Here is a 15,521-nt window from a genome sequence, read left to right as displayed (position 1 = left end):
AGATCAATTCACCGGCCTTTCTAGTGAACATTCCGCTACTCATCTGAATAGCTTCGTTGATTTATGTGATATGCAAAAGAAAAAAGATGTCAATAATGATGTTGTTAAATTGAAGCTATTTCATTTTTTTCTTAGAGATCGTGCTAAAGCTTGGTTTTTGTCTTTGCCTAAAAATAGTATTGATTCATGGAACAAGTGCAAAGATGCTTTTATCTCTAAGTTTTTTCCTCCCACTAAGATCATCTCTCTTAGAAACGATATTATGAACTTTAAACAACTTGATCATGAACATGTTGCACAAGCTTGGGAGAGAATGAAATTAATGATACGTAATTGCCCTACTCATGGTTTGAATTTGTGGATGATCATACAAATTTTTTATGCCGGATTGAATTTTGCTTCTAGAAATCTTTTAGATTCGGCCGCGGGAGGCACTTTTATGGATATCACTTTAGGAGATGCTACTAAACTCCTAGATAATATTATGGTTAATTATTCTCAATGGCATACTGAAAGATCTTCTAATAAAAAGGTGCATGCGATAGAAGAAATTAATGTGTTGAGTGGAAAGATGGATGAACTTATGAAATTATTTGCTACTAAGAGTGTTTCTTCTGATCCTAATGATATGCCTTTGTCTACTTTGATTGAGAATAACAATGAATCTATGGATGTGAATTTTGTTGGTAGGAATAAATTTGGTAACAACGCTTATAGAGGGAATTTTAATCCTAGGCCATATCCTAGTAATCCTTCTAATAATTATGGGAATTCCTACAACAACTCTTATGGAAATTATAATAAGATGCCCTCTGAATTTGAGAATAGTGTTAAAGAATTTATGAATTCACAAAAGAATTTTAATGCTTTGCTTGAGGAGAAATTGCTTAAAGTTGATGATTTGGCTACAAACGTTGATAGAATTTCTCTTGAGGTTGATTCTTTAAATCTTAGATCTATTCCTCCTAAGCATGATATCAATGAGTCTCTCAAAGCCATGAGAATTTCCATTGATGAGTGCAAGGAAAGAACCGTTAGGATGCGTGCTTCCAAAGATGCCTTTATTAAAGCGTGTTCCTCCAATTCCTATGAAAATCAAGATGAAGATCTAAAAGTTGTTGATGTGTCTCCTATTAAATCTTTGTTTGGCAATATGAATCTTGATGAAACTGAATATTATCTTCCTTTACCTAGAAGGCGTTCTAAAAATTTGGAGTATTTAGATCTTAATGATGAAATTGATGAAAGTGGGATTGAAAGAAATAAAAATCTAGATGTTGCTAAACCCACTATATTGGATTTCAAGGAATTTAATTATGAAAGTTGCTCTTTAATTGATTTTATTTCCTTTTTTCAATCCGTGCTAAATTCTCCACATGCTTATAGTCAAAATAAAGCCTTCACCGAACATATTGTTGATGCCTTGATGCAATCTTATGAAGAAAAACTTGAGTTGAAAGTTTCTATCCCTAGAAAACTCTATGATGAGTGGGAACTAACTATTAAAATTAAAATTAAAGATCATGAGTTTTATGCTTTGTGTGATTTGGGTGCTAGTGTCTCTACTATTCCCAAGACTTTGTGTGATTTACTAGATTTCCGCGATTTTGATGATTGCTCTCTAAACTTGCATCTTGCGGATTCCACTATTAAGAAACCTATGGGAAGGAGTAATGATGTTCTTATTGTTGCAAATAGGAATTATGTGACCATAGATTTCATTGTTCTTGATATAGATTACAATCCTTCTTGCCCTATTATTCTTGGTAGACCTTTCCTTAGAACGGTTGGTGTGATTATTGATATGAAGGAAGGGAATATTAGATTTCAATTTCCATTAAAAAGGGCATGGAACACTTTCCAAGAAAAAATAAAATTAACATATGAAACTATCATGAGAGCCACTTATGGATTGCCTACCAAAAATGGCAATACCTAGATCTATCCTCGCTTTTGAGCCTAGCTAGGGGCGTTAAACGATAGCGCTTGTTGGGAGGAAACCCAATTTTATTTTTATTCCTTGCTTTTTGCTCATGTTTAGTAATAAATAAATTATTTAGCCTCTGTTTTGGTTGTTTTTTTTGTGTTTAATTAGTGTTTGTGCCAAGTAGAACCGTTGGGAAGACTTGGGGAAAGTCTTGTTGAACTTGCTGTAAAAAACAGAAACTTTAGCGCTCACGAGAACTGCTGTCATTTTTATTTGAAGAGTGATATTTAGTTTATTATTTTTTCAGAAGATTAATAGATAAATTCCTCAAGTCCAGAAATTTATTTTAGAATTTTTGGGGTTCCATATCTTGCGCTAGCTACAGATTACTACAGACTGTTCTGTTTTTGACAGATTCTATTATTCGTGTGTTGTTTGCTTATTTTGATGAATCTATGGCTAGTAAAATAGTTTATAATCCATAGAGAAGTTGGAATACAGTAGTTTTAACACCAATATAAATAAATAATGAGTTCATTACAGTACCTTGAAATGGTCTTTTGTTTTCTTTCGCTAACGGAGCTCACGAGTTTTCTATTTTGAGTTTTGTGTTGTGAAGTTTTCAAGTTTTGGGTGAATTCTTTGGATGGATCATGGAACAAGGAGTGGCAAGAGCCTAAGATTGGGGATTCCCATGGCACCCCCAAGATAATCCAAGGACACCAAAAAGTCAAAGCTTGGGGATGCCCCGGAAGGCATCCCCTCTTTCGTCCACTTCCATCAGTAATTTACTTGGAGCTATATTTTTATTCACCAACATGATATGTGTTTTGCTTGGAGCGTCTTGTATTATTTGTGTCTTTGTGTCTTAGTATGCCACAATCATCCTTGATGTACACACCTTTTGAGAGAGCCATACATGAATTAAAATTTGATAGAATACTCTATGTGCTTCACTTATATCTTTTGAGCTATGTAGTTTTGCTCTATGTGCTTCACTTATATCTTTTGAGCTAGTTAATTTTGCTGTATGTGCTTCACTTATATCTTTTGAGCGTTATAATTTTGCTCTATGTGCTTCACTTAGATCTTTTAGAGCATGGTGGTGGATTTGTTTTAAAGAAACTATTGATCTCTCATGCTTCACTTAAATTATTTTGAGAGTCTCTTAATAGCATGGTAATTTGCTTAATAATAATATGCTTGGTATTCAAGATTTGTGAAACTTTCTTTTGAGTGTGTTGAATACTAAGAAAAGATTGAAACATGATAATTGTTTTGAGATATGGAGGTGATAATATTAAAGTCATGCTAGTTGAGTAGTTGTGAATTTAAAGAATACTTGTGTTAAAGTTTGTGATTCCCGTAGCATGCATGTATGGTGAACCGTTATGTGACGAAGTTGGAGCATGATTTATTTATTGATTGTCTTCCTTATGAGTGGCGGTCGGGGACGAGCGATGGTCTTTTCCTACCAATCTATCCCCCTAGGAGCATGCGCGTAATACTTTGCTTTGATAACTTCTAGATTTTTGCAATAAGTATATGAGTTCTTTATGACTAATGTTGAGTCCATGGATTATACGCACTCTCACCCTTCCACCTTTGCTAGCCTCTCTAATACCGCGCACCTTTCGCCGGTATCATACACCTACCATATACCTTCCTCAAAACAGCCACCATACCTACCTATTATGGCATTTCCATAGCCATTCTGAGATATATTGCCATGCAACTTTCCACCATCTAGTTCATCATGACACATTCATCATTGTCATATTGCTTAGCATGATCATGTAGTTGACATAGTATTTGTGGCAAAGCCACCGTTCATAATTTCTTCATACCTATCACTCTTGATTCATTGCATACCGACCGCCGGAGGCATCCATATAGAGTCATACTTTGTTTTAGAATCGAGTTGTAATCATTGAGTTGTAAATAAATAAAAGTGTGATGATGATCATTCAATAGAGCATTGTCCCAAATAAAAAAAGAGAAGGCCAAAGAAAAAAAGGGGCCCAAAAAAAGAAAATAAATAAAAAGGGGCAATGATACTATCCTTTTTTCCACACTTGTGCTTCAAAGTAGCACCATGATATAGCGAGTCTCATATATTGTGCTTCAAAGTAGCACCATGTTCTTCATATAGAGAGTCTCATATGTTGTCACTTTCATATACTAGTGGGAATTTTCATTATAGAACTTGGCTTGTATATTCCAATGATGGGCTTCCTCAAAATTACCCTAGGTCTTCGTGAGCAAGCAAGTTGGATGCACACCCACTTAGTTTCTTTTGTTGAGCTTTCATACATTTATAGCTCTAGTGCATCCGTTGCATGGCAATCCCTACTCACTCACATTGATATCTATTGATGGGCATCTCCATAGCCCGTTGATACGCCTAGTTGATGTGAGACTATCTTCCCCTCCTTTTTTTTCTTCTCCACAACCACCATTCTATTCCACCTATAGTGCTATATCCATGGCTCACGCTCATGTATTGCGTGAAGATTGAAAAAGTTTTGGAAAAGTTAGAGTATGAAACAATTGCTTGGCTTGTCATCGGGGTTGTGCATGATTTAAATACTTTGTGTGGTGAAGATGGAGCATAGCAAGACTATATGATTTTGTAGGGATAACTTTCTTTGCCCATGTTATTTTGAGAAGACATAATTGCTTTGTTAGTATGCTTGAAGTATTATTATTTTTATGTCAATATAAACTTTTGTCTTGAATCTTTCTAATCTGAATATTCATACCACAATTAAGAAGATTTGCATTGAAATTATGCCAAGTAGCACTCCGCATCAAAAATTCTCTTTTTATCATTTACCTACTCGAGGGCGAGCAGGAATTAAGCTTGGGGATGCCTGATACGTCTCCAACGTATCTATAATTTTTTATTGCTCCATGCTATATTATCTACTGTTTTGGACTATATTGGGCTTTATTTTCCACTTTTATATTATTTTTGGGACTAACCTATTAACCGGAGGCCCAGCCCAGAATTGCTGTTTTTTGCCTATTTCAGTGTTTCGGAGAAACAGAATATCAAACGGAGTCCAAACGGAATAAAATCTTCGAGAACGTGATTTTTCACCAAAAGTGATCCAGGAGACTTGGACCCTACTCCAGGGAGTCAAAGAGGAGGTCACGAGGGTGGGGGCGCCCCCCCCCCTAGGGCGCGCCCCCCTACCTCGTGGGCCCCCCGGTGCTCCACCGACGTACTTCTTCCTCCTATATATACACACACGTACCCCCAAATGATCAGAACAGGAGCCAAAAACCTAATTCCACCGCCGCAACTTTCTGTATCCATGAGATCCCATCTTGGGGCCTATTCCGGAGCTCCGCCGGAAGAGGGCCGTCATCACGGAGGGCTTCTACATCATCCTAGCCCCTCCGATGAAGTGTGAGTAGTTTACCTCAGACCTTCGGGTCCATAGTTAGTAGCTAGATGGCTTCTTCTCTCTCTTTGAATCTCAAAACAAAGTTCTCCCCCTCTCTTGTGGAGATCTATTCGATGTAATCTTCTTTTTGCGGTGTGTTTGTTGAGACGATGAATTGTGGGTTTATGATCAAGTCTATCTATGAATAATATTTGAATCTTCTCTGAATTCTTTTATGTATGATTGGTTATCTTTGCAAGTCTCTTCGAATTATCCGTTTGGTTTGGCCAACTAGATTGGTAGTTCTTGCCATGGGAGAAGTGCTTAGCTTTGGGTTCGATCTTACGGTGTCCTTACCCAGTGACAGAAGGGGCAGTAAGGCACGTATTGTATCGTTGCCATCGAGGATAACAAGATGGGGTTTATTTCATATTGCATGAATTTATCTCTCTACATCATGTCATCTTGCTTAAGGCGTTACTCTGTTTTTAACTTAATACTCTAGATGCATGCTGGATAGCGGTCGATGAGTGGAGTAATAGTAATAGATGCAGAATTGTTTCGATCTACTTGTCACGGACGTGATGCCTATATACATGATCATGCCTAGATATTCTCATAACTATGCTCAGTTCTGTCAATTGCTCAACAGTAATTTGTTCACCCACCATAGAATACTTATGCTCTTAAGAGAAGCCACTAGTGAAACCTATGGCCCCCGGGTATATTCTCATCATATCAATCTCCATCACTTTAATCTTACTTTGCTTTTTTACTTTGCCTTTACTTTTTACTTTGCATCTTTATACCAAAAATACCAAAAATATTATATCTATCAGATCTCACTCTCATAAGTGACCGTGAAGGGATTGACAACCCCTAATCGCGTTGGTTGCGAGTAGCTATCGTTTTGTGCAGGTACGAGGGACTTGAGCGTGGCCTCCTACTGGATTGATACCTTGGTTCTCAAAAACTGAGGGAAATACTTACGCTACTCTGCTGCATCATCCCTTCCTCTTCGGGGAAAACCAACGCAAGCTCAAGACATAGCAGTCCCATGAGCATCTTGCTTGTTCTTAAATATCCACTTGGTTCCAATGACATTGTGGTTCCCCGTTGGTGTAACGCCCACGATGCGGCTATATCTCCCACGTGTCGAAGCATGACTTAGAGGCATAACCGCATTGTAAGCAATGTCGCAAGTGAGGTAATCTTCACAACAACCCATGTAATGAATAAGGAAGGAGGTACATAGTTGGCTTACAATCGCCACTTCACACAATACATGAATAAAGCATTACGATCAACCAGATACAATCACGGTCTGACTACGGAACCCAAATAAAAGAAGACTACCCCTAATGCTATAGATCCCCGATCGCCCCAACTGGGCTCCTCTACTGATCAACTAGAAACGGGACAACATAACGAACAAGGTCTTCATCTAGCTCCTCCTTGAGCTTGGTTGCGTCACCTGCACGATATCATCAGCACCTGCAAGCTGGTTTTGGAAGTAATCTGTGAGTCACGGGGACTCAGCAATCTCACACCCTCGCGATCAAGACTATTTAAGCTTATAGGAAGGGTAAAGGGTATGAGGTGGAGCTACAGCAAGCACTAGCATATATGGTGGCTAACATACGCAAAAGAGAGCGAGAAGAGAAGGCAAAGCACGTTCGAGAAACTATGATCAAGAAGTGATCCTAGAACAACCTACGTCAAGCATAACTCCAACGTCGTGTTCACTTCCGGGACTCCTCCGGAAAGAGACCATCACGGCTACACACACGGTTGATGCATTTTACTTAAGTTAAGCTGTCAAGTTTTCTAAAACCGGACATTAACAAATTCCCATCTGCCCATAACCGCGGGCACGGCTTTCGAAAGTTCAAAACCCTGCAGGGGTGTCCCAACTTAGCCCATCACAAGCTCTCACGGTCAATGAAGGATATTCCTTCTCCCAATACAACCCGATCAGACTCGGAATCCCGGTTACAAGACATTTCGACAATGGTAAAACAAGGCCAGCAAAGCCACCCAGATGTGCCGACAAATCCCGATAGGAGCTGCACATATCTCGTTCTTAGGGCACACCGGATGAGCAAGACATCGGGTTGGCATAAACCCTGGTTGCCCAGGGGGCGCCGGACATCGCTCAGGTTGGACCAACACTTAGAGAAGCACTGGCCCAGGGGGTTAAAATAAAGATGACCCTTGGGTTGGCCGACCCAAGGGAAAGAAAAGGCTAGCTGGCAAATGGTAAAACCAATGTTAGGCCTTGCTGGAGGAGTTTTATTCAAGGCGAACTGTCAAGGGGTTCCCATTATAACCCAACCGTGTAAGGAACGCAAAATCAAGGAACATAACACCGGTATGACGGAAACTAGGGCGGCAAGAGTGGAACAAAACACCAGGCATAAGGCCGAGCCTTCCACCCTTTACCAAGTATATAGGTGCATTAATTAAATAAGAGATATTGTGATATCCCAACAAAATATCCATGTTCCAACATGGAACAAACTCCAACCTTCACCTGCAACTAACAACGCTATAAGAGGGGCTGAGCAAAGCGGTAACATAGACAAACAACGGTTTGCTAGGACAAGGTGGGTTAGAGGCTTGGCTTAGCAACATGGGAGGCATGATAAGCAAGTGGTAGGTATCGTAGCATAGGCATAGCAATAGAGCGAGCAACTAACAAGCAAAGATAGAAGTGATTTCGAGGGTATGGTCATCTTGCTTGAGATCCCGCAAGGAATAAGAACGAGTCCATGAAGAAGACAAACAGACGAAGTCGAACGGATCCTCACAACACGACGTTATCGAAACCAACCCGAAGAAGCACACTGGAAAGAAGCAAACAACATAGTAAACAACCACCACATAAACATGGCATGATGCACAAACAATTATGATGCATGTTCGGTTTAATGAAGCATGGCATGGCAAAGTGCAACAAGCAATACTACAAATTAAGTGGAGCTCAATATGCAACGAGTTACATATTGACGGAACACCACATCAATTAATTTACTTCGATCCCGTTTGTGAACTCAACAATATTAAATGTTGTTTAGCATGGCAAGAGGTGAAGCATAATAAAACTACCTATCTAGGCAAATTTAAATGAGGCCGGAACAACAAACAACAAGTCCGGAAAATCCTCATGTGCATATTATGAATTTGGTACTTTTCTGCCCTAAACACAATTTTAGAGTTTTTAAACATGCAAAGTAAAGCCACCATGATAATCTAGGCATTTTTCCACCCCATTTACGTATAAATTTTATTAAATCCGAGTTACCGTTATTTAGTTATGAAATAAAGCATTTTAGCATGGCAAGGGCAAAAATTTAAACAAACAACATTTTAAGCATTTTAAACATAGATGAAAATGGCATATTATTAATCCACACATAATTCTAAGCATTTTTCATATATAATTTATTTTAATCCGATGCACAATTCTGAAGTTATTATATGCATGAACTCTAGGGACTTTTCTGCAAATCTGTAGTCTCAGGATTAATAGAAAAAAACGTTCTGTGGAAAAAGAAACATGTCCCGGGCCGAATCTGTTGGGGAACATAGCAAAAACAAAAAATTTCCTACTCGTTTCACCAAGATCCATCTAGGAGTTCATCTAGCAGTGAGTGATTGGATGCATCTACATACCTTTGTAGATCGCGAGCGGAAGCGTTCAAAGAACGGGGTTGATGTAGTCGAACACGACGTGATCCAAATCACCGATGACCAAGCGCCGAACGGACAGCACCTTCGTGTTCAACACACGTACGGAGCGGATGACGTCTCCTCCTTTCTTGATCCAGCAAGGGGGAGGAGAGGTTGATGAAGATCCAGCAGCACGACGGCGTGGTGGTGGATGCAGGGCGTCACAGTAGCAGGGCTTCGCCGTGTACTACGAGGGAGAGATGTAACAGGGGAGAGGGAAGCACCAAAGGCTGAGGTATGAAGTCCTCCCTCTCCTCAACTATATATAGGAGGGCCAAGGGGGGGGGGGTGCGCCAGCCTAGGAGATCCAATCTCCTAGGTGCGGCAGCCAAGGGGAGGTTGCCCTCCCCCCCAAGGCACCTAGAGGTGCCTTCCACCATTGGGACTCTTCCCTTAAGTGGAACCCTAGGCGCATGGGATTTTGGGGCTGGTGCCCTTGGCCCATCTAGGCCAAGACGCACCCCCTACAGCCCATGTGGCCCCCCGGGACAGGTGGCCCCACCCGGTGGGCCCCCGGGACCCCCTCCGGTGGTCCCGATACAATACCGATAACCCCGAAACTTGTCCCGATGGCCGAAACAGCACTTCCTATATATAATTCTTTACCTCCGGACCATTCCGGAACTCCTCGTGACGTCCGAGATCTCATCCGGGACTCCGAACAACATTCGGGTTACTGCATATACATATCTTCACAACCCTAGCGTCACCGAACCTTAAGTGTGTAGACCCTACGGGTTCGGGAGACATGCAGACATGACCGGGACGACTCTCCGGTCAATAACCAACAGCGGGATCTGGATACCCATGTTGGCTCCCACATGCTCCATGATGATCTCATCGGATGAACCACGATGTCGAGGATTAAACAACCCCGTATACAATTCCCTTTGTCAATCGGTATGTTACTTGCCCGAGACTCGATCGTCGGTATCCCAATACCTTATTCAGTCTCGTTACCGGCAAGTCACTTTACTCGTACCGTAATGCATGACCCCGTGATCAACCATTTGGTCACCTTGAGCTCATAATGATGATGCATTACCGAGTGGGCCCAGTGATACCTCTCCGTTATATGGAGTGACAAATCCCAGTCTCAATCCGTGTCAACCCAACAGACACTTTCGGAAATACCTGTAGTGCACCTTTATAGTCACCCAGTTACGTTGTGACGTTTGATACACCCAAAGCACTCTTACGGTATCCGGGAGTTACACGATCTCATGGTCAAAGGAAAAAATACTTGACATTGGAAAAGCTCTAGCAAACGAACTACACGATCTTGTGCTATGCTTAGGATTAGGTCTTGTCCATCACATCATTCTCCTAATGATGTGATCCCGTTATCAATGACATCCAATGTCCATAGCCAGGAAACCATGACTATCTGTTGATCAACGAGCTAGTCAACTAGAGGCTTACTAGGGACATATTATGGTCTATGTATTCACACGTGTATTACGATTTCCGGATAATACAGTTATAGCATGAATAAAGACAATTATCATGAACAAAGAAATATAATAATAATACTTTTATTATTGCCTCTAGGGCATATTTCCAACAGAATCTGGCCGGCCCAAAAGTGCACAGGGACAGGGGGCTGCTCACCAGGCCTTATGGGCCGGTCGGTGGAGAAGGGAGGCCGGCAGGGTGCTGGGCCTTGGCGAGGCAAGGAGGCCCACGCGCGGATCTGGCCCAATCGGGCGACGTGCGCGGTCAACGGGGATCGAGCGGGTCCAGGCGCGGGCAAAACTCGTCGCCGCGGTCACCGTCCTCGCGTGCGGGCGCAGCGACCTGAAGAAGGCGGCGTCGATGGCAGGGAACGACCGGGAACAGGGGTCTCCGGCCCGGATCTAGTTCGTGGCGGCTTGGGGAGGCGGACGAACTCTAGGACGGGTGCGCGGTGGCCGGGGAAGTCCATGGAGGCGCGACGGGGCTGACGGAGGCCGGCCGTTCCGAGGTCAGGCGGCGAAGCTTGCCGGGGTGGTGGAGGCGCTAGGTGGCTCGGCGCGCTGCAGGAGCACGTCGGTGCGGGAATGGCTTGCGGGTCCGAGCAAGGGAACTTGGCGCGGAGATGATGGAATGGAGCAAAGCTTGGGGGCGGCTTGGAGCTCCCGGCGATGATGGTGAGCAAGACAAGGCAGGCGCGGCGTGGACGAAGACCGACTCCATAGCCGCGGGTCCAGGGAGGCACGGCTGCGGCGGGCAGGGGCCGGCGACGAGGTACGGAAGGGCGGCTTCCATGGCCTCGTCATGTTCCTGTAGAAAGAGAGAAACAAAAGAGATTTGAGATGGGAGGGAGCAACGAGATGAACAGGGAGAAGGAGGGATGGAGCGGGGACGCGGGGTCCTGCTGGTGCGGCGGCTTGCTGCGGTGATGGATCGGGCAGGCGATGAGTGGTTGGTCCGGTTGGAAAAATTGAGGGAGGATTTGAATCGGGGAAGAACCCGAGGTGGGAGGAGACAAGAGGAGTGGTGGCGGCAGCTAGGAGGATCCCTAAAAATTAGGGATTCGGTCTCGGGTTAGTCTAATATATATAGCGAGTTAGTTAGGTTAGGGGCTATCTTGTCTCTCCGATCAAAATCGGACGGTCAGGAAAAATAGGCTAGGGCGTATAATAAACAAAACAGAGATGTTTTGTAGACGTTTGGGGATGATCCGGATCCAACGGTGACGACTGCCCGGGTCGGGTCCGGGACAGCTTTCGGACGCGCGCGCGGAGGACCGTGGGCTGACGAGAGAGGTTAGGTTGGACCTGGCGGTAGGTAGCGGACTGTGTAAACGGACTAGAGAGGAAAGAGAGGGAAAGCCCGGCAATAGTTTTCGGGGACCGAAAATGTCCGACGTTAGACCGGCTATATTGCCGCTATAGTTATCCGTTGGGGCGTCAAACGGACTCCGAATGCGATGAAACTTGGCAGGCGACCTACTAACAACATAACAACACCGCATGCCAACTTTCAACCCATTCCGAGAACATTTTCCGGCCACTTATAAAATAATATTTCGGGCATGCCGCGGGCGCGTGCAAGTGTGTCTGGGCTCAGAACGGACAACGGAAGGAAGTGGGGGAACCCGGATGGATGCAAGTTTTCAAAACATGATGATGCAATGCATAAGATGATATGATAAAATGCAACACGCAAGAAAATGACATGGCAACGATAGCGAATAACTGGAAGACACCTGGCGCATCGGCCTCGGGGCGTCACAGTTGGCCTTGGCACCAATCTCCACACCTTGTTGTACTCGAAGTTGTTGACTTCTTCATGCATGGCATTAAGCCAATCCGGATCTTCGAGTGCTTCATATACCTTTTGGGGTTCAACACAAGAGACAAACGCGTGATGTTCACAATAGTTTGACAATTGTCTACGAGTGCTTACCCCCTTTTGAATGCTTCCAAGTACATTCTTCATGAGATGACCCTTGGTGGAGAGCTTGGAAGCAATCTTGGTGGCACGACGCTCCAATTCCTCCTCGGTGGTGAGTTGAGGAGCGGTCACTTGATCATCTTGAGCGACGTCTTGAGCTTGTTCTTGATCTTGAACTTGCTCGGAGGAGAGAACTTGACCTTGGGAATCACTTGGTGTGTCAACACCGTCTTGAGCATGATCTTGCCCTTGGTCTTGTTCGCGAGGATGAGGGCCTTCACTTTGTTCTTCGGAAGCGTGTGGGCCTTGGGTTGGTGATGGCTCCACTTGAGTGGAGCATTGTCCTTCTCCTTCGGCCACAAGGGGTTCCTCAATGGGTAGGATAAAACCAACACCCATTCTTCTTATGGCTTGAGGAGGAATTTCATCACCTACATCACAAGTGCCACTTTGCTCCACTTGGGAGCCGTTATTCTCATCAAACTCCATGTTACATGCCCTCATAAGCTCTAGCCTCAAATTTACACAACCGAACACCTTTCTTGAGAATGAAACACTTACACCTGAACACCCGAAAATACTTAAGGTTGGGCTTGTTACCGGCGAGTATCTCATATGGAGTCTTGTTCGAGCCCTTGCGGAGGTAGAGCCGATTTGATGCATGACACGCGGTGTTGATGGCTTCGGCCCAAAAGTTGTATGGAGACTTGAACTCCGCCATCATGGTCCTTGCTGCATCCATCAACGTCCGGTTCTTCCTCTCCGCAACACCGTTTTGTTGAGGGGTGTAAGGTGCGGAATATTGATGCTTGATCCCCTCATCACTAAGAAACTCATCCAAGGTGTAGTTCTTAAACTCGGTGCCGTTGTCACTTCTTATTGTCAAGATCTTTGCATTGTGTTGACGTTGTGCTTCATTTGCAAAGTCAATGACAATTTGTTGGGTCTCGCTCTTCCTCTTGAATAAATACACCCAAGTATATCTTGAGTAGTCATCCACAATCACCAAGCAATACTTCCTACCCCCAAGACTATCAAAGGATGGAGGCCCAAAGAGATCCAAGTGAAGGAGCTCCAAAGGCCTCTTTGAGTAAATGATAGTCATGGGAGGGTGAGCCTTCTCATGAAGCTTTCCTTCGATACAAGCACTGCAAGCACGATCTTTAGCAAAACTAACATTCGTTAGTCCACGGACATGGTCCCCCTTGAGAAGACTTTGCAAAGATCTCATATTGACATGGGCTAAACGGTGATGCCAAAGCCATCCCACATCAACTTTAGCCATTAGGCACGTCGCGGTCTTAGTGGGTCGCTCCGAAAAGTTAATAACATATAGACCGTACTCGACATGCCCAACAAAGGCTACTTTAATAGTCTTGCTCCACAAGAGGGCCATGGTATCAATATCAAAGAAAGTGGCAAAGCACATGATTGCAAGTTGACGAACGGAAAGTAATTGTATGCAAGGGACTTAGCAAGCATGACCTTCTCGATTGTGAGATCATGAGAGATGACAACCTTGCCAAGTCCCAATACCTTAGAAGATGAGGCATCACCCCACTCGACATTGGTGGGCATAGATGGAATCTTGTGCACGTCCACCACCAAGTCCTTGCTTCCGGTCATATGATTTGTAGCTCCACTATCGAGCAACCATGATCCCCCACCGGAAGCAAACACCTACAAGAGATCAATGCTTGGTTTTAGGTACCCATTTTGTAATGGGTCCTTTGATGTTAGTAACAAGGGTCTTGGGAACCCAGATAGACTATTCAATGTACTCATGAGGAGAACCAACAAATTTGGCATAGACATGCCCATCACTAGCACGACATAACACATAAGAAGGATTAAAGTCGCCGGCTTTGTTGGGAGGGGTGGCATTGCCCTTTTTGACACCGCCACCCTTCGCATTGTTCTTCTTCTCCTTGGAAGCACTCTCTCCCTCCTTCACAAACGTTTGCTTGAGAGGAGGAGGTCGTTTGGCCTTGTTATCCTTCTTCTTGTTCTTGGGGTTGGGTGCGAACCCAATCCCCTCCTTGGCCACAACTCCCTTTTGATTTCTCAAAAGGTCGTTTAGGTTCTTCTCACCTTGTATGCATGACACAAGGCCTTTCTTAAGTTGCTCCTTCAACTTAACATTCTCCTCAATAAGATGCACATGCTAACAACAAGGGTTAGTAGCATTTGCATTATCCATTAACACCATACGAGGAAAAGTGGCTTTCTCCTTGGTTAGCTTCACTTGGAGTTGATCATGAGACTCCTTGAGGGTAGCATGAACACCCTTCAAGACTTTGTGAGCCTTGTCGAGAATGTCAAACTCCTATTTGAGTCTAGCAAGATCAACCCCAAGCTTTGCCTTCTCGGAGTTTAGCACACGAGAAACAATAAGCGCATGATCAAGATCTTTCTTTAATTTAGCATGATCATCGTTGTGAGACTCCTCAAGAGCCAAACGAATACCATGCTCTTCCTCAAGAGGATTGGAAAGATCTGAAATCTCATCGGCATAGTCACGACTATGCCCCTCCATCTTAGAGATGGTATCTTCGTGATCCTCGATCATGTCATTGGCTTCACCAAGTTGTTCCAAGAGAGCAACAAAGTGCTTCTTGGATTTACCCTTGAGTTTACCCATAAAGGCCTCAAACTCATTCACCTCCACATTATTTCCCTCATGTTCATCAATGCTATCTGTCGAAGAAGGATGATTAATGATGGTAGTTTTGATGTTGGGGGTTACCTTGTTGGTGGCTTTAGCCATGAGGCACTTGGCGGTGATGCTCTCATTGGGTGAGTCGAAGAGAGACACCCGTGGAGTCGTCGCAATGGCATGGAAACCGACTCACCATCTTCATCATCGTCATCATCCTCATTGTACTCTTCTTGTACCACCAATGCCTTGGGAGGAGTCTTCTTGGTGAAATTGCTCTTGTTGGGGAACGACTTGGCCTTGTCCTTTCGGATGAGCTTGCCACCATTGTCTTCCCTCTTCTCATAAGGGCACTCCGCAACAAAGTGGCTTACATTTCCACAATTGAAACAAGTCCTCACTCGTTGCTTGCCCTTTGTGCCACTTGAATTGTTCT

Source organism: Triticum urartu, chromosome 3 (assembly GCF_003073215.2).
Source record: "Triticum urartu cultivar G1812 chromosome 3, Tu2.1, whole genome shotgun sequence".
Classification (NCBI taxonomy): Eukaryota; Viridiplantae; Streptophyta; class Magnoliopsida; order Poales; family Poaceae; genus Triticum; species Triticum urartu.
This window is presented reverse-complemented; position numbering follows the sequence as displayed.